Genomic DNA, 21176 nt, shown 5'->3' on the forward strand with positions numbered 1-21176 from the left:
GCACATGTTCCTGCAAAGCGTATTCCACCGAGCTGCAACAATCCAAAGCGTAATATTACACACAGAAGGCAAAGCGAACACTTACCCGGATCTGGGAACTTCTGCCTGGGCTGTAAGGAGCTCTAACCGGAGACCCCTGTGAAAGAGCCAGGCTTTAGAAATGCCTCCCAGCTAATCCACCATCAGACTGGAATTTAAAGATTGCTGAGAGCAGGGTCACAGTTTGAATCTGCATGCAGAGCACACAGCGCTTCCTTATTAGGCGGCCAGCTTGTTTCATGAGCAACAATGCCTCCTCTGTCAGATCACAGTACATTACCACAATGACACGGCCCCGGCATGCACAATTTAACTCGCTCTCTGCCACACAGCCAGGGGTTAACTTTAGTTATCGCAATGCGGAAAAAACACTCCAATTTTTTTTTTTAGCAAAAAAAATAAAAAATGTTTTAAAGATTATAAATTCTTCTTGCTGTGTTACATTAAATCATTTATATACTCTCCATAAATAAAGTGCTTACTCTCTCTTATTGATATACATAAGATGATGACTGATACTAATAGTTTTAAAGTATCCCTGTCTCAAAAATAATAATATAACATACATGCTATATTGTAATGCAAGGATATAATTACCTCTCCTGCTGCAAGTGCCGCCAAATGCTACTTTTGTTAGACCCCTTTCACACTGGAGGCGTTTTTCAGGCGCTTTGGCGCTAAAAATAGCGCCTGAAAAAAGCCTCATCTGCAATCTGAGTGCTTTCACACTGGGGCGCGGTGCTGGAAGGACGCCCAAAAAGTCCTGCAAGCAACTTCTTTGAAGCGCTTTAGGAGTGGTGTATACACCAAATCTAAAGTGCCCCTTCCCATTGAAATCAATGGGCAGTGCCGCGAAAGCGCCTGCAAAGCGTCTCAGCAGCGGCGCTTTGTGGGCGCTTTTAACCCTTTATTCAGCCGCTAGCGGGAGTTAAAAGAGCCTGAAAAACGCTGGTAAAGCACCGTCAGTTTTAGCGGCGCTTTACCGCCATTTTTTCGGCGCTGGCAGTGTGAAAGGTGTCTCCACGTCACTACAGGATACAGTAATGACAGGGAGGAACCTTTGAGGTCAACAGTCCCTGATGCATTGGTTCCTGATGAAGACTTCAGCTGGGGATTTCTCTGGATCAGAGCAGGGTTTGGCAGCATGGGTCGCAGAAGATGTATATATACACACGTATTTAACCACTAGAGGGCCGCGCTATAGACGAAAGGCGTCCACAGCGCGGCTCTCAAGTGCCGAGTGGACGTCTTTAGACGTCCTATTGTTGTCATTCCCTGTGCGCGCCGCAGGGGGCGTGCAGCGGGGAAACAACGTGCCCGGCACATCGCTCGGGAGCCGATGCGAGTGCCTAGCGGCCGTGATGTCCGCCAGACACCCGCGAACGTCGGTGACAGCAGGGACGTGGAGCTCTGTGTGTAAAACACAGAGCTCCACGTGCTGTCAGGGAGAGAGGAGACCGATCTGTGTCCCTTTACATAGGGACACAGCATCGGTCCCCTCCCCCCACACAGTAAGAACACAATGAGGGAATACATTTAACCCCTTCCTCACCCCCTAGTGTTAACCCCTTCACTGCCAGTCACATTTATACAGTAATTAGTGCATTTTTATAGCACTGATCGCTGTATAAATGTGAATGGTCCCAAAATTGTGTCAAAAGTGTCCGATACGTCCACCGCAATATCGCAGGCCTGACAAAAAAAATAAAAATAAAAAATCGCAAATCGCAGCCATTACTAGTAAAAAAAAAAAAAAAAAAATCATAAATCTATCCCCTATTTTGTAGGCGCAAACCAATCAATATACGCTTATTGCGATTTTTTTTTAACAAAAATATGTAGAAGAATACGTATCGGCCTAAACCGAGGGAAATTTTTATAAAAAAAAAAAAAAAATTGGGATATTATTATAACAGAAAGTAAAAAATATTGTGTTTTTCTTCAAAATTTTCATTTTTTTATGTTTATAGCGCAAAAAATAAAAAATCGCAGAAGTGATCAAATACCACCAAAAGAAAGCTCTATTTGTGGGAAAAAAATGATAAAAATATAATTTGGGTACAGTGTTGTATGACCGTGCAATTGTCATTCAAAATGCGGCAGCGCTGAAAGCTGAAAATTGGTCTGGGCACGAAGGCGGTTTAAGTGCCCAGTAATGAAGTGGTTAATTGACAATTTTTTATTTTGTTTACAAAATTTTATTAAAGAAAGCTTGATTAACAATATAAGGAGGTAACAGGTATGGCATAGGTTAGTAACAATTGGGTCATACACATTCAGAACAATTGGTGCTTTAAAAAGCTGGTCATCACGGTTTTGTCTGACTGCTGGAAAGCTGATCACACGCTGGCTCCTTTTATAAAAGGTATTTATATAGCACTGACAATTTACATGGCTTTACATACTGTACATTTGGGGCAAGTTCACACCAGAATGAGGTGCGGGAAGCCAATGTTCCATGCAAGTTTCCGGCAATGCGTTTAAAACGCACTGCAGTTGCAATCTGCAGCAGGTGTCGATATTAAAAGTAGGAATACAGCCAAAGCTCGTTTTGGCTGTACTTCTCCTGTGGACTCACAGGAGTGCAGTTTGTTCTTCACTTCTGTGACCCATTTTCAGCCAATGCCGCAGAGCCTGTCCAGCCTGAGGAAAGATTGCGACCATGTGTTCGGGATTTACCCAGGTGCCTGGACCGGCAACTAGCAGAGCCTCTCAGCGACAGCGGTGACCGACAATTATTAGTTCTCTGCTCATGAAGCTCTAATAACCAAGCAATCAGCAGTGTTTGATCGCTCAGTTCCCCCCTTTTTTTAGGGCTGGCGGGGGAGCAATGCTGCATCTACCTAGGTAAGTAGGATTTCTTAAAAAAATAAATATAAAAAAAATCCCAAACTTCTCTTTTAAGTTAGACACCCCAAACGCAGGTTGCCAATGCAGTATGTTTGCCTGCACCAAAGTGCATGGTATAGAAGTACCATGCAATGCAGTTGCAGTGAGTTTCCCAAAGAAGTATATGCATTACTAATGGTTCGGGGTTGTGCAATTTTAGCCCACCCACAATTAAAATCTGCTGAAATTGCACCGCACAGAACTGCATGTGAATCCCACAGGGACACGCAGCACATTCCTGTGCGATTCCCAGAGCGAACCGACCCATACATTAATCCCTGCCCTTAAACCGCTGAATAATAATAAAAAAAAAAAAAATGCGTTTGAGCCAATGGCATAATGTGCTAGTATGAATCGCATACCAGTACATTATGAAATACTTACCTTAGATAGAAGAGCTTCTGAGTTTGCGGGCTCTGGCACTGAGCCGCAATGATATTGCTCCCTCGCATGTGCGCAGGAGCCGCCGTTTCCAGTATGGTTCTGAAAGTCTGGCTTTGTAAGCTGGACATTCAGAGCTGCATGCACTCTGAATATCTCCTAAACTGTGCAAATTTAAGAAATTTTCATAGTACCTGCAGGTATGCCTTATAGGTATAGGCAAGCCTTATAGGCTATAGGTATACCTTAAAGCGGAGTTCCACCCAAAAATGGAACTTCCGCTTTTCATAACCCTCCCCCCGGTGTCACATTTGGCACCTTTCAGGGGAGATGGGGGTGCAGATACCTGTCTAAGACAGGTATTTGCAACCACTTTCGGGAACAGACTCATGCAGGAGTCATGCCCCTTCCCACACCCCCGCTGTCTCCTGGGGAACACACTGTTCCCAGGAGAGGGCGGGACCAGTGACGGCGCATGCACAGTAGTGAACCGGGCAGTGAAGCTGCAATGCTTCACTTCCCGATTCCCTCACCAAGGATGGCGGCGGGTGCAGACGAGGGATTGCTCGGCCTCAGCTGCCGACATCGTGGGCGCGCTGGACAGGTAAGTGTCCATATTTAAAAAATCAGCAGCTGTAGTATTTGTAGCTGCTGGCTTTTAAGAAAAAAAAATTGGGTGGAACCTCCGCTTTAAAAGGCTTACCTGTAGGTACAAGTGGTGTAACAGTTTACAACCACTTTAAAAAGGAGCTTACAATCCAAGCTCATTATGTATACAAAACACACAATTTTGACATTTATCCTACCAACATGTCTTTGGAGTGTGGGAGGAAATCCGAGTACATATCCACACAGACAGGGAGAACATGCAGACAACATGCAGACACCATGCAGATAGTGTCCTGACTGGGATTTGAACCCAATGCTGATAATATAAGAAGAAAGTCACTGTGCTGTCTTCTTATATTATCAAGCAAGTTTGGGACATTCAGCAGTGACAGAATTGCTAAAATATAACTTGCATCATCCTCTGGAGTCATGCCCTTAATACCAGAACCAGATGTATGTTGCCCCCTCGCTGTTCTTTTACTAGTGGTTGAGTTTCAGTAAGGTTTGGAGCAGCGAGAGACACTTTCACAAGCAATAATGAAACCTAAAAAACATCCCAATCTAAAAAGTGCCACTGCAGCCATTACAGAACAAAAACGATGCCATCAGATTCCTTTGTAGAACTGAAAACCTAAACAGCTGAACTCTATCTGCAAGGGAGCGACACCTTTGCACAGACACACGAGGTTGAGTTTAGTAGTGAGCTACAAAAAGAAAACACACAGGGTTATTTACGAAAGGCAAATCCACTTTGCACTACAAGTGCAAAGTGCACTTGAAATTGCACTGAAAGTGCACTTGGAAGTGCAGTCGCTGTAAATCTGAGGGGTAGATCTGAAATGAGGGGAAGCTCTGCTGATTTTATCACCCAATCATGTGCAAGCTAAAATGCTGTGTTTTTTATTTTCCTTGCATGTCCCCCTCGGATCTACAGCGACTGCACTTCCAAGTGCACTTTCAGTGCAATTTCAAGTGCACTTTGCACTTGTGGTGCAAAGTGGATTTGCCTTAAATAACCCCAACAGTAATGTGAGAAGATACTAATGCCCCGTACACACGTGCGGGATTTCTGACGGGAAAAGTTCCCGTCGGAAATCGAGGGGAAAAGCCGAGATCCTGCTCGGGCAGTCTTTCCCCCCTACACACGCCAGTTTTCCCAACAGGAAAACTGCGATGGAGCTTTGCCCGGGAATCCCAGGCGTGTGTATGCGCCATCGCAGTTTTTCCCATAGGAAAACTGTCAAAAACCACTGGGCAAAAGTATGCCGGTTTTCCCGGCAAAAAAAAAAAAAAGAGAGCTGGTTCTCTTTTTTTAGTCTGGCGGCTTTTGGGCAGTTTTCCCGTTGGAAAAACTGCGAGGAGCATACACATGGCCAAGATTCCGGGCCAAAATCTCTCCTTGCAGTTTTCCCTTTGGGAAAATCTGTCGTGTGTACGAGGCAAAAGTCTATGCAGATGGTGACTCTGGTAAGGAGCTGAACCCAGAACCCCAGCACTGTAAAAAAAAACTAAAAATGTACTCGTAAGGAGAATAGTACATGTTGACTGTAAATGCCCAAGCAAAATCCACCATCAATTTTAACCACTTAAGACCCGGACCAAAATGCAGCTAAAGGACCTTGCCCCTTTTTGCGATTCGGCACTGCCTCGCTTTAACTGACAATTGCGCGGTCGTGTGACGTGGCTCCCAAACAAAATTGGCGTCCTTTTTTCCCCACAAATAGAGCTTTCTTTTGGTGGTATTTGATCACCTCTGCGGTTTTTATTTTTTGTGCTATAAACAAAAATAGAGCGACAATTTTGAAAAAGAAAATGCAATATTTTTTACTTTTTGCTATAATAAATATCCCCCAAAAATATATATATATATAAAAAAAATCCTCAGTTTAGGCCGATACGTATTCTTGTACCTATTTTTGGTAAAAAAAAAAAATCGCAATAAGCGTTTATCGGTTGGTTTGCGCAAAATTTATAGTGTTTACAAAATAGGGGATAGTTTTATTGCATTTTTATTAATTTTTTTTTTTTACTACTAATGGCGGCGATCAGCGATTTTTTTCGTGACTGCGACATTATGGCGGACACTTTGGACAATTTTGACACATTTTTGGGACCATTGTAATTTTCACAGCAAAAAATGCATTTCAAATGCATTGTTTATTGTGAAAATGACAATTGCAGTTTTGGAGTTAACCACAGGGGGCGCTGATGGGGTTATGCGTGACCTGAAGTGTGTTTACAACTGTAGGGGGGTGTGGCTGTAGGTTTGACATCATCGATTGTGTCTCCCTATAAAAGGGATCACACGATCGATGACGCCGCCACAGTGAAGAACGGGGAAGCCGTGTTTACACACAGCTCTCCCCGTTCTTCAGCTCTGGGGACCGATCTCGGGACTACAGCGGCGATCGGGTCCACAGGTCACGGTGCTTCGGACCGGGTCGCGGGACCCCACGGCTGGGCTTAAAGGGCAACGTACATATACGTTGATGTGCCCAGCCGTGCCATTCTGTTGACGTATATCGGTGTGAAGGGGTCCTTAAGTGGTTAAAACCTGCTCTTGAAAACAATAAACTAACCCAATGGAAGGTAATGGGCCAAATGTTAGATCCAACACGGACCTCTGCTAAACCCTCTGCCTCCCACAAATGTTTTTTTTAAATCTTTGACTTTGCGGTCAGTAATAGTATATGGTTAATACGTTTCGGATTTCCCCTAAACAAAAGATGTTCTTGATAATACAAGTACAGTCACCCTGTAGTGCCCAATATAAGGACTGGAACTTCTAAAACTTTTATAAATGCAGGTAAATGACAGGTTGATCAATAATAAAAAAGATAAAACCCCTCTCTTTCCCATTTCCTTTGTTGATAAAGAAGATTATCTGCAACCTTTTTAGAGAAGGCAGAATTATTAAGGACCCCAAATCTAAATTTCTCCCAAATTCCTATTGTGTGATTGAAGAAGATATCCACTAAAAAAGATAACTAGAAATCAGGCAATCTTTGATCTTATAAGAAGTGACCATCAAGCTACAATAGGCACTTACTTCTCTGTGGTCCTCGGCTGTCAATGTACGGGGCCAGCTTTGGTCAAGGATCTCCGGCAGGGAAGGAGTTGACAGCTCTCTGTTGTGTATTCCCCGGTGAACTTGACTCATGGGAACTGACAAAAGCTCACAGTGCTGGCAATCAGCAGCTCATTCAGATGCAGTTCCCAGATGTCTGACAACTTGGTACATCTGAAAAGCAAATGACATATCCGAACACATCAAATGTTTCCTTCCAGCACACAGGCACACAGACATCACAGCCCTATTCCCATGACACTACATCACTGATTCAAGTTCCATAATCTTGGTTTAGGACAACAGACACACTAGACTCCGATCTAGTGCAGGAGAAGCTATGTAGGTGTTAATCGACTATCTCAGCATTGCTGCGTCTGTATGGGTTGTTGTTATTCAATCAGCCACAGGTAATATGCTAGATCAGGGGTGTCAAGCTCAAAGTTCCCAACTGTCCCTGATTTTGAGGGACTGTCCCCAATGTGGAAAAAAGTCCTTCTGTCCCTCATAGCTCCTCATTTGTCCCTCATTTTGGTCTGATCTATATAGTTATAGTTATACAAAATGCACTATTTATCTATCAAAAAGTGTTTTACAGTGCCAATCCTTTCATCCAATTTGTAAATTCCAAGCGCCAATATAATAGGAATTATTAATGGTAAAAAAACACTTGTGGGTTTACAATCAATTTATGTCCCATGTCCTATGTCCTATTCTTATGTACGGTTACGAATAGGTGTTCCTCATTTCCATCTCACAAAGTTGGGAGGTATGCAAACTCAATTTTATTGCAGGGCGCATCAGCATTATGGGACAGTTGTATTTGTAGGAAAATATACATGTATCTACTCTTTATCATATTAAATAGTTTCCTCTGCCTTCAATTTTTAAGTAATAACTAGCTCTGAAATTAGAAATCTAGGAAAAATAATAGCAAGCAGACATTCAAGTGTACAACTATTGTACAAATTATTGAATAGTGATTTTTGGTAAAAGCAAATCATTTTTTAATCATCAGACCAATATTAGCAAGCAGTGTTTACTACATTAAAAGGGTAGCTCCACTTTTGTGGTAAAATAAAAGCAAATAATAATAATAATACATTTTTATATAATATATATATATATATATATATATATATATATATATATATATATATATATATATATATATACACGGGTGGTTCTCAAAAAATTAGCATATTGTGATAAAGTTCATTATTTTCTGTAATGTACTGATAAACATTAGACTTTCATATATTTTAGATTCATTACACACAACTGAAGTAGTTCAAGCCTTTTTATTGTTTTAATATTGATGGTTTTGGCATACAGCTCATGAAAACCCAAAATTCCTATCTCAAAAAATTAGCATATCATGAAAAGGTTCTCTAAACGAGCTCTTAACCTAATCATCTGAATCAACTAATTAACTCTAAACACCTGCAAAAGATTCCTGAGGCTTTTAAAAACTCCCAGCCTGGTTCATTACTCCAAACCGCAATCATGGGTAAGACTGCCGACCTGACTGCTGTCCAGAAGGCCATCATTGACACCCTCAAGCAAGTGGGTAAGACACAGAAAGAAATTTCTGAACGAATAGGCTGTTCCCAGAGTGCTGTATCAAGGCACCTCAGTGGGAAGTCTGTGGAAAGGAAAAAGTGTGGCAGAAAACGCTGGACAACGAGAAGAGGTGACCGGACCCTGAGGAAGATTGTGGAGAAGGACCGATTCCAGACCTTGGGGGACCTGCGGAAGCAGTGGACTGAGTCTGGAGTAGAAACATCCAGAGCCACCGTGTACAGGCATGTGCAGGAAATGGGCTACAGGTGCCGCATTCCCCAGGTCAAGCCACTTTTGAACCAGAAACATCGGCAGAAGCGCCTGACCTGGGCTACAGAGAAGCAACATTGGACTGTTGCTCAGTGGTCCAAAGTACTTTTTTCGGATGAAAGCAAATTTTGCATGTCATTCGGTAATCAAGGTGCCAGAGCCTGGAGGAAGACTGGGGAGAGGGAAATGCCAAAATGCCTGAAGTCCAGTGTCAAGTACCCACAGTCAGTGATGGTCTGGGGTGCCATGTCAGCTGCTGGTGTTGGTCCACTGTGTTTCATCAAGGGCAGGGTGAATGCAGCTAGCTATCAGGAGATTTTGGAGCACTTCATGCTTCCATCTGCTGAAAAGCTTTATGGAGATGAAGATTTCATTTTTCAGCACGACCTGGCACCTGCTCACAGTGCCAAAACCACTGGTAAATGGTTTACTGACCATGGTATTACTGTGCTCAATTGGCCTGCCAACTCTCCTGACCTGAACCCCATAGAGAATCTGTGGGATATTGCGAAGAGAAAGTTGAGAGACGCAAGACCCAACACTCTGGATGAGCTTAAGGCCGCTACCGAAGCATCCTGGGCCTCCATAACACCTCAGCAGTGCCACAGGCTGATTGCCTCCATGCCACGCCGCATTGAAGCAGTCATTTGTGCAAAAGGATTCCCGACCAAGTATTGAGTGCATAACTGAACAGAATTATTTGAAGGTTGATTTTTTTTTTTTTATTAAAAACACTTTTCTTTTATTGGTCGGATGAAATATGCTAATTTTTTGAGATAGGAATTTTGGGTTTTCATGAGCTGTATGCCAAAATCATCAATATTAAAACAATAAAAAGGTTTGAACTACTTCAGTTGTGTGTAATGAATCTAAAATATATGAAAGTCTAATGTTTATCAGTACATTACAGAAAATAATGAACTTTATCACAATATGCTAATTTTTTGAGAACCACCTATATATATATATATATATATATATATATATATATATATATATATATATATATATATATATATATATACACACATATACATACACACACACACACACACACACACACATACATATACATGCGCACACACACACACACACACACAGCATCTCACAAAAGTGAGTACTCTCCTTACATTTTTGAAAATATTTTATTATATCTTTTCATGTGACAACACTGAAGATATGACACTTTGCTACAATGTAAAGTAGTGAGTGTACAGCTTGTATAACAGTGTAAGTTTGCCATCTCCTCAAAATAACTCAACACACAGCCAATAATGTCTAAACCGCTGGTAACAAAAGTGCGTACACCCCTAAGTGAAAATGTCCAAACTGGGCCCAAAGTGTCAATATTTTGTGTGGCTACCATTCTTTTCCAGCACTGCCTTAACCCTCTTGGGCATGGAGTTTACCAGAGCTTCACAGGTTGTTACTGGAGTCCTCTTCCACTCCTCCATGACTACATCACGGAGCTGGTGGATATTAGAGGCCTTGCCCTCCTCCACCTCCCGTTTGAAGATGCCTCACAGCTGTTCAATAGGGTTTAAGTTTGGAGACATGCTTGGCCAGTCCATCAGTTTTACCCTCAGCTTATTTAGCAAGGTAGTGGTCGTCTTGGAGGTGTGTTTGGGGCCGTTATGTTGGAATACTGCCCTGCGGCCCAGTCTCCAAAGGGAGGGGATCATGCTCTGCTTCAGTATGTCACAATACATGATGGCATTCAAGGTTCCCTTAATGAACTTTAGCTCCCCAGTGTCGGCAGCACTCATGCAGCCCCAGACCATGACACTCCCATTACCAGGCTTGACTGTAGGCAAGACACACTTGTCTTTGTTCCCCTCACCTGGTTGCCGCCACACATGCTTGACACCATCTGAACCAAATAATTTTATCTTGGTCTCATCAGACCACAGGACATGGTTCCAGTAATCCACGTCCTTAGTCTGCTTGTCTTCAGGAAACGGTTTGCAGGCTTTCTTGCGCATCATCTTTAGAAGATGGGACGACAGCCATGCAGACCAATTTGATGCAGTGTGCGGCATATGGTCTTAGCACCAACAACAGGCTGACTCCTTCAACCTCTGCAGCAATGCTGGCAGCACGTACATCTATTTCCCAAAGACAACCTCTGAATATGATGCTGAGCATGTGCAATCAACTTTTTTGGTCGACCATGGCAAGGCCTGTTCTGAGTGGAACCCGTACTGTTAAACCACTGTATGGTGTTGGCCACCGTGCTGCAGCTCAGTTTCAGGGTCTTGGCAATCTTCTTATAGCCTAGGCCATCTTTATGTAGAGAAACAATCGTTTTTTTGGGGTGTCACGTTGAACTTCCAGTGACAAGTATGAGAGCGAGAGTGATAACACTAAATTAAAACACCTGATCCCTATTCACACCTGAGACCTTGCAACACAGAGTCGCATGACACAGAGGAGGGAAAATGGCTAATTGGGCCCAATTTGGATATTTTGACTTGGGGGTGTACTCACTTGTGTTGCTAGCGGTTTAGACATTAACCACTTAAGCCCCGGACCAAAATGCTGCCTAAAGACCCAAGGGGTTTTTACAGTTCGGGACTGCGTCGCTTTAACAGACAATTGCGCGGTCGTGCGACGTGGCTCCCAAACAAAATTGGCGTCTTTTTTTCCCCACAAATAGAGCTTTCTTTTGGTGGTATTTGATCACCTCTGCGGTTTTTATTTTTTGCGCTATAAACAAAAATAGAGCGACAATTTTGAAAAAAATGCAATATTTTTTACTTTTTGCTATAATAAATATCCCCCAAAAACATATAGAACATTTTTTTTACCTCAGTTTAGGCCGATACGTATTCTTCTACCTATTTTTGGTAAAAAAAAAATCGCAATAATCGTTTATCGGTTGGTTTGCGCAAAATTTATAGTGTTTACAAAATAGGGGATATTTTTTTTTTTTTTTTACTACTAATGGCGGCGATCAGCGATTTTTTTCGTGACTGCGACATTATGGCGGACACTTCGGACAATTTTGACACATTTTTGGGACAATTGTAATTTTCACAGCAAAAAATGCATTTAAATTGCATTCTTTATTGTGAAAATGACAGTTGCAGTTTGGGAGTTAAACACAGGGGGAGCTGTAACATTTAGGGATTACTGTGTATGTGTTTACTAGTGTAGGGGGGTGTGGCTGTAGGAATGACGTCATCGATCGTGTCTTCCCTATAAAGGGGATGACGCGATCGATGCGCCGACACAGTGAAGCACGGGGAAGCCATGTTTACACACGGCTCTCCCCGTTCTTCAGCTCCGGGGAGCGATCGCGATGGAGCGGCTATAAACGAATAGCCGCGCCGTCGTCCCGGATCGCTCCTGAAGCCACGGGGACCGCCGCATGTACCGGGGGGGGGCCCGATCGGACCCCCGACCCACGTCAAGCAGAGGACGTATATATACGTTGATGTGCCGGCCTGTGCCATTCTGCTGACGTATATGTACATGAGGCGGTCCTTAAGTGGTTAAATGGCTGTGTGTTGAGTTATTTTGAGGGGACAGCAAATTTATATTTCTTTACATTGTAGCAAAGTGCAATTTCTTCAGTGTTGTCACATGAACAGATATAATAAAATATTTACAAAAATGTTAGGGGTTTACAGTTCACAGAATGCCCCCCAGAAACATGTTCTGCTTGTGCGATTGGCTCAATGATTTTCCTAGAAGTGTACATTAAGATAAAAGTCAGATGCTGCCAAACAAGCCTACTTTGTCTCTCTCATCAACACCTTGTCATCCAGTCACCGTATGGTTTTCTCAACCTTTAACCCTCTGCTTCATCCTCAAACCCCTCTACCCACTAACTCACTGCCCAAGAGATTGCCAATCACGTCAAAGACAAGATTGATGCAATACGTGAAGACACCTCCACTGTGCGTACATCTTCCTCATTCAACATACCTTGCCTAACAGCACAGTCAACACTCTCTCTTAAAATGGCTACTACTGAAGAGGTTACAAAACTTTTCTCAGATGCCCACCTAACCAATTGTCCCCTGGATCCTGTTCCCTCACAACTTCTACGGTCTCCCTCTTATGCTATCCTATGCTCCCTCACTCACATCTTCAATCTCACCATCTCTAGTGGCACCTTCCCCTCCCTCCTAAAGCATGCCCAGATCACTCTCATACTTAAAAAGCCCTCACTGGACCCCCACCAACCTGAACAACTTAAAACCCATCTCATTGCTCCCATCCACCTCTAAACTTCAAGAACGCTTAGTCTACAACCGTCTTAGTTCCTACCTCAATGAAAATAAACTTCTTGACCCCTCGCAGTCTGGCTTTCCCTCGCAGCACTCCACATAAACTGCCCAACTAAAACTCACTAATAATTTACTAACTGCTAAAACCAAATGGCCACTACTCCACACTACTACTGTTTGGCCCCTCTGCGGCCTTTGATACCGTTGACCACCAGCTCCTTCTCAAACTCTGTTCCCTTAGCCTAAAAAAATCTGCTCTATCCTGGTTCTCCTCTGATCTATTACAGCGCTTCTTTAGTGTTACCTACAACTCTGTCTCCTCCTCTCCATTGCCCCTTTCTCTGGGGGTCCCCCAAGGTTGTGTTTTTGGACCCCTTCTCTTCTCTATCTACACCTCCTACCCTGGTCACTTGATAACCACCCACGGCTTCCTATACCATCTATACCTCAATGACACCCAAATCTGTCTGCTCCTCACATCACTCCTTCAGTCTCCTCTCGCATTACTAACTTACTGACATATCAGCATGGATGTCGCACCACTTCTTTGAACAAAATTTCTCTAAAAACGGAGCTGGTAATATTCCCACCTGCTCTTGACCCGCTCCATGACTTTTCCATCAAAATAATAATGCAACCATCAATCCCTCCCCTCATGCCAGGGGAATAGGTGTAATCCTAGATTCTGACCTGTCCTTTCAACCCCAAATCCATTAGCTGTCGAAATCTTGTAGACTTCACCTCCATAACATCTCTAAAATACGCCCCCTAACAAATGAAACCACTAAGCTACTCATTCACTCCCTCGTTATCTCTCACCTTAACTCCCTTCTCATTGGCCTACCTCTTCATAGGCTTTCCCCTCTTCAGTCTATCATGAATGCTGCTGCCAGACTTATCCACCTTACCAAACACTCATCGTCTGCCACCCCTCTCTGCCAATACTTACAATGGGTCCTGATCGCCCAGCAAATTAAATTTCAAAATACGAAATCACAACATACAAAGCCATTCACAATAATAATAATAATAATGTACAATTCATTTTAGATCTGCCAAAATCATGCAATATGAACACCAACCTAAACCACACAATGATTTTTTTATCCAATCAGGCAGGTCCCTGCATTGCATACTTGTTTGTAGATCTTAAGGAGACTGTACAATCAGATTGTAACATGTATGCTGAGCTTGGGTGCCTTGGCTGTACTTGGGTACCTGTGGGGGAAGCCTAGAGCTACTGGACAGGTTGGTAGAACACAACGTCCTCATCAGTTTAAGTTATAGGTAGCAGAGTGGAAGAGATATAAAATAGATCAGATATACAACATAGTTTAGATCTGCTTTAAAAAGAATATGCCACGGACTCTGACAATCAAGGGCCTGATATCCACCTTGTATTCTCAGTTTCTTCCTGCCAAAATAGGCAAGGCTCCTCTGGCAGTCAGAGATAGGCATCTATAGATTGAGATGATCTATGGAAATCCCATTTGTTGGTAATTCTGACTGACTTATGCGGCCCTTGTTCCGGTTTAATGTGGCCCCCCTGGTAATTTGGATATATATATCTTTTGCGGCCCCAGGGCTACTAAAGATATATACTGTATTTATCGGCGCTACCTCAGAGGGGAGGGGGCATAACAAGCGGCATCTGTACTAGGAAGTTCTGTCTCCTGGGCTGCCATTGGATGACTGTTCTGTCTATCATATAAGGCAGGAATGGTATTAAAGAGGCCGCCGAGAAAACAGGAGATTCTCCTGCATGTAATCTGTTAGCGTCGTCCCGCCCCCTCAGAGGCTGCAAATGGGCATGGATCAGGCTACACTGATGACAGTGGGGAGGCTACATTCATGACAGTGGGGAGGCTGCATTCATGACAGTGGGGAGGCTGCATTCATGACAGTGGGGAGGCTGCATTCATGACAGTGGGGAGGCTGCATTCATGGCAATTGGGAGACTGCTTTCATGGCAATGGGGAGGCTGCATTTATGGCAATGGGGAGGCTGCATTTATGGCAATGGGGAGGCTGCATTCATGGCAATGGGGAGGCTGCATTCATGGCAATGGGGAGGCTGCATTCATGGGCACTGACCCTTCACAGTTCTTTATTTAAAAAAAAAAATTCCCCTGAAACTTCCCTCTTAAAGTGAAGGCGCAAGTTATATGCCGATAAATACGGTATACATATAATAACACTCCCGAGCTCATCCTTAGTCTTAGGCGGCGCTCTGGGATTCGTTGGGGCCACAAAAGATATATATCTATATAGATCTCTATATCTATAGATATATAGATAGATAGATACATACAAATAACACGCTCAAGCTCAACTCTTCACCACACACAGCCACAAAAGGCAGGAGAATTCTTGTTGGGTGGTGTATTAGTGCTCAGACAGACACGCATTGACCGAATTTTAATGGTTCAAAGAAGGTCAAGCAAAAATGGTCACAACAGAAACTGTCCAGACAAATTTACCAGTGTGGGACTTTTGGGGGGATTGAAGCTTGACTTGTGTGGACAATGCTACCTCTTGGGACATGTAATAAAGAATTCAGTATGTGAATGACAACTGGTCGAGTTGACGTTTTCATTTTTGTTGTTTCATTGCCATACAGATAATGTCTATGTGCGTAACTAGATATCCCCTGTACATCTGTATTTTCCTCTGTGCGGTTTCTTCATCTTCAATAGAATAAAAAAAAAAAAAAAAATGAAACTAGGTCTCCATGACAAGGCAAATAGCAACCTGCTAAAGAAGCATATTTTCTGTGATTCTATACGTTTCTGGAATAATGTTAACACAAATGTCACTCGGGGTGTGAGCTTTGCATTAAATGCACAAGCACAGCCCAATGCTGAAAGCTCTCTACTTTATATACAGTTTTCTTCTACAGAGATAGCGGTGTAGGCACTGCGGTCACAGACTTTGAATTCTATCCCCCCTGCCCCCATCTGCTTTTGCTTGCAGGGGGTGCTCATCTTTTTAAAAAGTGCAGGCCACAAAGGGGTTGTAAAGATTTTTTTTCCCCCTAAATAGCTTCCTTTACCTTAGTGCAGTCATCCTTCACTTACCTTATCCTTCAATTTTGCTTTTAAATGTCCTTATTTCTTCTGAGAAATCCTCATTTCCTGTTCTTCTGTCTGTAACTACACACCGTAATGCAAGGCTTTCTCCCTGGTGTGGAGAAAGCCTCTTGAGGGGGGAGGGGGCAAGCAGGCAAGTCAGGACACTTTCTGCTTTGCAGATAGAGAAAGGAGCTGTGTGTTCGTGGGTGTCCTGACACTCCTGCTCGCCCCCTCAAGAGGCTTTCTCCACACCAGGAAGAAAGCCTCGCATTACGGTGTGTAGTTACAGACAGAAGAACAGGAAGTGAGGATTTCTCAGAAGAAATAAAGACATTTAAAAGCAAAATCGAAGGATGAGGTAAGTGGAGGACTGCACTAAGGTAAAGGAAGCTATTTAGGGAAAAAAAAATTCCTTTACAACCCCTTTAAGTGATTTGGTAACCACTGACAGGCCCTAATGAAATGAAATGGTTCAGAATTTTGTATATTAAATTGCATAATAAAGGATTTTAAACAACAATCAGGATAATTTTCCATGGAACCAATCCCCATTGGATTGGATCCCCATTGGATGTTTACCCACTGTTTAACCACACAAATCAATTTTCCTTACTTAGGCTGGGTTCACACTACGATTTTCCCGTCCGTCAGCCGCATACGATTTATATGAAAAAACGTATGCGGCTGAAACGGACGGGAACGTATGGAACCGCACATATGTGCGTTTTCCATTGACGTTAATGTTAAAGAAAAACGTATGCGTTTGCCATACTGTTTTAAAAACGGCCGCAAAACCGTGGTTGAACACGGTTTTGCGTACGTTTAAAAAACGTTTTGCCAGCAAATCGTACGCACCCGGATGCATCTGAGTGCATACGATTTGCAATGCATTGTCTATCTATACGTTTTCCCGTCCGGGCCCGTACGTTTTCAATACTGAAATCGTATGCGGCTGACGGACGGGAAAATCGTAGTGTGAACCCAGCCTTACCAGATCACCATTAAAGGATATGTTCACCTTTCCAAAATAAAAAAAAAAAATAATAATAATTGCGCTTTTTTTGCAGGTAAAAAACTAGCATTCATTTTGTTTTGTTTTGTTAGGGGCCTATAAAGCATTACATTCACAATCAGCAGATGGTGGGTGTAATTCCACGGTCCTGCAGACTGTCTATGTAGCTGTCTGCCCTTACCTACGATACAGGCAGGCAGTTACACTCTGAAAGTGAGTTGGTCAGGAGCATATCACAACTAGAGATGTCATGTACATAAATTTAAATGTTATACCCCTTTTGGCCTAAATATCGATGTTGACATCAACTGTTTTATAGACAACTCATAGGTTGGCAGGTAGTCTACGGAGGTAAATTATGTACCTTTACCCTTGCTTGAGATATTTCCCACATTGAGAGAGCTGTTATATGGGTAGACATGCAAGAGTATGTGAACTTGAATGTGAGTCCCAGGCGACCGGTTATTTACCTTAATACTTTCATCATGTGAGGCCTGATTAAGATCATTTTGATCATTTGATCCCCATCTTATAAAGGCTCTTTTCTGTTGTGCCATATAGGTGCATTCATTTTGATGGAGACCTTTGATATATTTTTTTCATCTGGTTCCATTTAATTTATTTTATTGTGAACCATTGGGGTGATTATTTTTACTAGAATCCCATGTTGATGTTGGGCTATATAGCTGTTAACATTTTTTTATCCTTTATTTTTATTTTATATGATAAATTAATTACATTTTTTATTTGGTACAATTTATATTGATCAAATAATTATTTATAGTTTCAGCTGAATGTGATTTTCTCACAGTAGGTTGGCACTACACTGTTCTTCCTTTATAAGGCGTGCGGTGTGATGCCTTAATAAGAATTACTTGGCACAATACTGTCCTCTCTTTATGATGTGCGGTATGTGGCCTTAGCTATATTATTTTTGCAATGCTGTGTGGGTTTAATGTTCTAAGTCCCCCGACGTTACACCCCTTTTCCCCTTACTTACTTCATTATTAAAAACGGCGTCCGTGCGGTCTCCTTGGGATTCACACCGAGTCTTTGTCATTTAACATTGTATTTAAGCTGTGGTCAGAACGCCGCCCGTTATCCCGTGAACAGGTCCCCTTTGAGACGAAACGTTGGGCAAGCGACGTTCTGACATCACCGCGTAACCCACCGAATCCAGAAGACACGGGCAGGCAGATCGAGGAGCCGGCCGTCTCGATACTTTTAATGCTTCTATCATTGGATGTCTCTGTAAGTGCGCATTTTTAAGTTTGTTATTAAATGCATCTTGGATTTTACACTATGCGAGTCCTTCTCTCTTATATGGCACATCTATATATACACTGAATGAGATTACCTATAACAAGGCTTTTCCGGGGGAGATGTGTTTTGGAAGCTTTCAGCTTATATACGATTGTGACCTTTTTTAGCTGGTAAGAGGCAGCAATTACTTATGGTGGAGGTGCTTTTCTATCCTCACGTTTCCTGGATTTCTCACTTGAAGACTACAATTTGAACACATTTATGTGGATGGATTATTCATTATTTGGACGTTGAGTGATTTCACCTGTCACTGGGTTATCACATTGTATATATGTATATGCATTTATTTTCACTGTGCTTTTGGAGAGTGTCTCAGTATAAGTATAGCACTTATTATTGATTTAATTAACATTTATATTCATTATCACTTCACTAGAGCAGCTTTTTATTTTTCCATATTACAAATTTCCCGTGTGCACAAAATGAGTCCTCTAAATCAGGTTTGTGTTTTTTTTTTTATTGAATCAAAGACTGCGGTGGCCCATAGCGGACCTGAATAATGTGTGCTTTTCTATGTTAAGGTGCAGATCTAGGTTTCTGCCTTTCTTTATCCCTATACAGGCTTATGTACACCAACAGATACCTATACATGCTTATACACCAACAGATCCCTATACAGGCTTATACACCAACAGCCTAAGTCACAGTGATGGGGCTGGTTGTCAAACACTCATCCTCTCCCAGCTGGTGACCACTGTCAAATGGCAGTGAACATCTGACTAAGCACAGTTACCTAAACATTGGTTTGTCTTACAAAAGCCATCAGCTGTGCATGTTCAAGAAGCAAAAACAGAAATTCCTACACAGCATGTTAGCACTTTGCACCTTTTGGAATGCAAAAAAAAAAAGAAAAAAGACAAAACCTAGATAGTAAGAAAAGTTGCAGCTTTGCAACTCCTTAGTACTAAGGTGTCCAAGTATTAACATTGCCACTAGAATGCTTTTGTTTTTCTTTAACAGTATCTGTAAAATCAAATCGAGTCCTTCCTGTTAGTCACAGGGTTTGCCTTCCAGCTCTACCACATGGTAAGGTACAAGGATGGGAAGAACACAGGAGCCTGCCTCTGCTTCGTAGGGTATAGTGAAAATTTTAATGATTTGAGGGGGGCAGTGCAAGCTAAATTGCAAAAGGTGCCAAACCTGTTTTCGTTGTAATCCACAATAAAATATAGGTATTTAAATGGGGCAGTACAAAATATAGTATAAAAACCCATATCAACCAGTTTTCACTTTACAGACCTGACCACTATACATACTACTCAACATTTTGAGATGAGGCGTGACTAAGCATAAGGTATGATAAAAAAAAAAAAAAAAAAAAAAAAACACATCCTGCAACAACACCCCCAGATAAAAAGACCATGGCAAAAATAGGCATAATAATATGGATCGGTTGAACTCACAAGTGCTTTTTTTTCCTTTTTTAAATACAAATTTTCTTTACGGTGGCTTTTCAAAACCTACTAGATTTAGCACAGTATAACAATTTTGGTAAGTAAACAAAATTGGCAGCAGGCAGACTTTCATCATTTTCTTCTGCAATAAAACAAACTTACCTAGAAAATATGGGACTCGGTATCTAAAGCTTCAAAATGTGTGGAGCAGAGAGAGACGGCCTATAAAATGCTTTTCTGGTACAGAACCCCATAGGTTCTACACAGATATGACTCTAAGGTCTCCAAGGTCCCTCGGGTGTGCTGGAGATGCCATGGTGACGTAGGTTCCCACTACCACATCTTTTAGGAATGTTCCATTATCCAACCATTTTGGTCCTCAGTCTAAACCCTCCTACAAAACTTTTGATACAACTATTCCCATAGACCCGATTAATTATCTTCTGGGCCTGCCTATCCCTGGAGTCTCCCAGCCTGCCCAAAAACTGGATTGCATTTGACCTACTGGCAGCAAAGCGGGTAATCCCTTTGGGATGGTTGTCTACTTCCCCACCCACATTAGGCCAACTATTACAGGCTTTAGCTCACATACGCAGGCATAATGGAACATCTCGCTGCTGTAGTACATGATTTTCTACCTCTATGTTCTAAAATTTGGGAGCTGTGGGATAACCCTGTACTTAATCCTAATTCACTGCCCTTAACATCTTACTAATCCCCCCCCCCTCATTTATACATTTCATTCCATGTTTAAGGTTGCCTCACCACTTTTTGTATGCACGTTTAGGTGCATTCAAGAGTTTATAGTGTTTTTTTCTGCCAGAGATCTCCAATCAAAAAATGCAAACAAGGTTTTCTTTTCCTGCCTCTAAACAGGGAGCTTAAAATATGCCTCTAAAGGCCCTAATGTACATGGACACATAGCATAACAGTGAGATGTGTCTACAGACAAAACTCCTGTAGAAGCAGCATTTAAGCCAGTGTGCATGGACCCTTAAGCTATAGCCATACACTAGTCGATTTTCCAAAACTACCACTGATCTAACCCCACTAACGTTCTTAAAATGACATTTTTAAAACAATATTATACCAGTGTATGGCCAGCTTTAAGATTTGCTTTACTGAACAAGCCAATGGGTGGGATAAAATAGTACTACAACAGCTGTTGTGCTATTCTCCCACTGGATACCAAAGTTTAGAACACAATTAGGAGGAAGCAAAAAACCACATGTAGATTACCAGCCACTTCTTCCAATGACACTTCTGCATTCATCATTACCCAGCAAAAGCCAGAGTTGTTCTATATATTAACTGATGAAGGTTT

General features: G+C 42.3%; 1 protein-coding gene across 3 annotated transcripts in view; it reads right to left on the reverse strand.

Moving 5' to 3' along the window:
• PAG1 (phosphoprotein membrane anchor with glycosphingolipid microdomains 1) overlaps positions 1 to 21176 on the reverse strand; it is a 331656-nt gene that overhangs the window by 121024 nt on the left and 189456 nt on the right. The window contains exon 4 of one of the 3 annotated variants that reach the window (XM_040354495.1): positions 6968 to 7159. The exons of 1 other annotated variant lie outside the window; for it this stretch is intronic. The gene's annotated coding sequence lies outside the window, so the exon portion shown is untranslated. Of the gene's footprint in view, positions 1 to 85; positions 397 to 6967; positions 7160 to 21176 lie in introns of those variants that run through there. One more of the 3 variants, XM_040354496.1, reaches the window with a different exon arrangement.

Source organism: Rana temporaria, chromosome 5 (assembly GCF_905171775.1).
Source record: "Rana temporaria chromosome 5, aRanTem1.1, whole genome shotgun sequence".
Taxonomy (NCBI): Eukaryota; Metazoa; Chordata; class Amphibia; order Anura; family Ranidae; genus Rana; species Rana temporaria.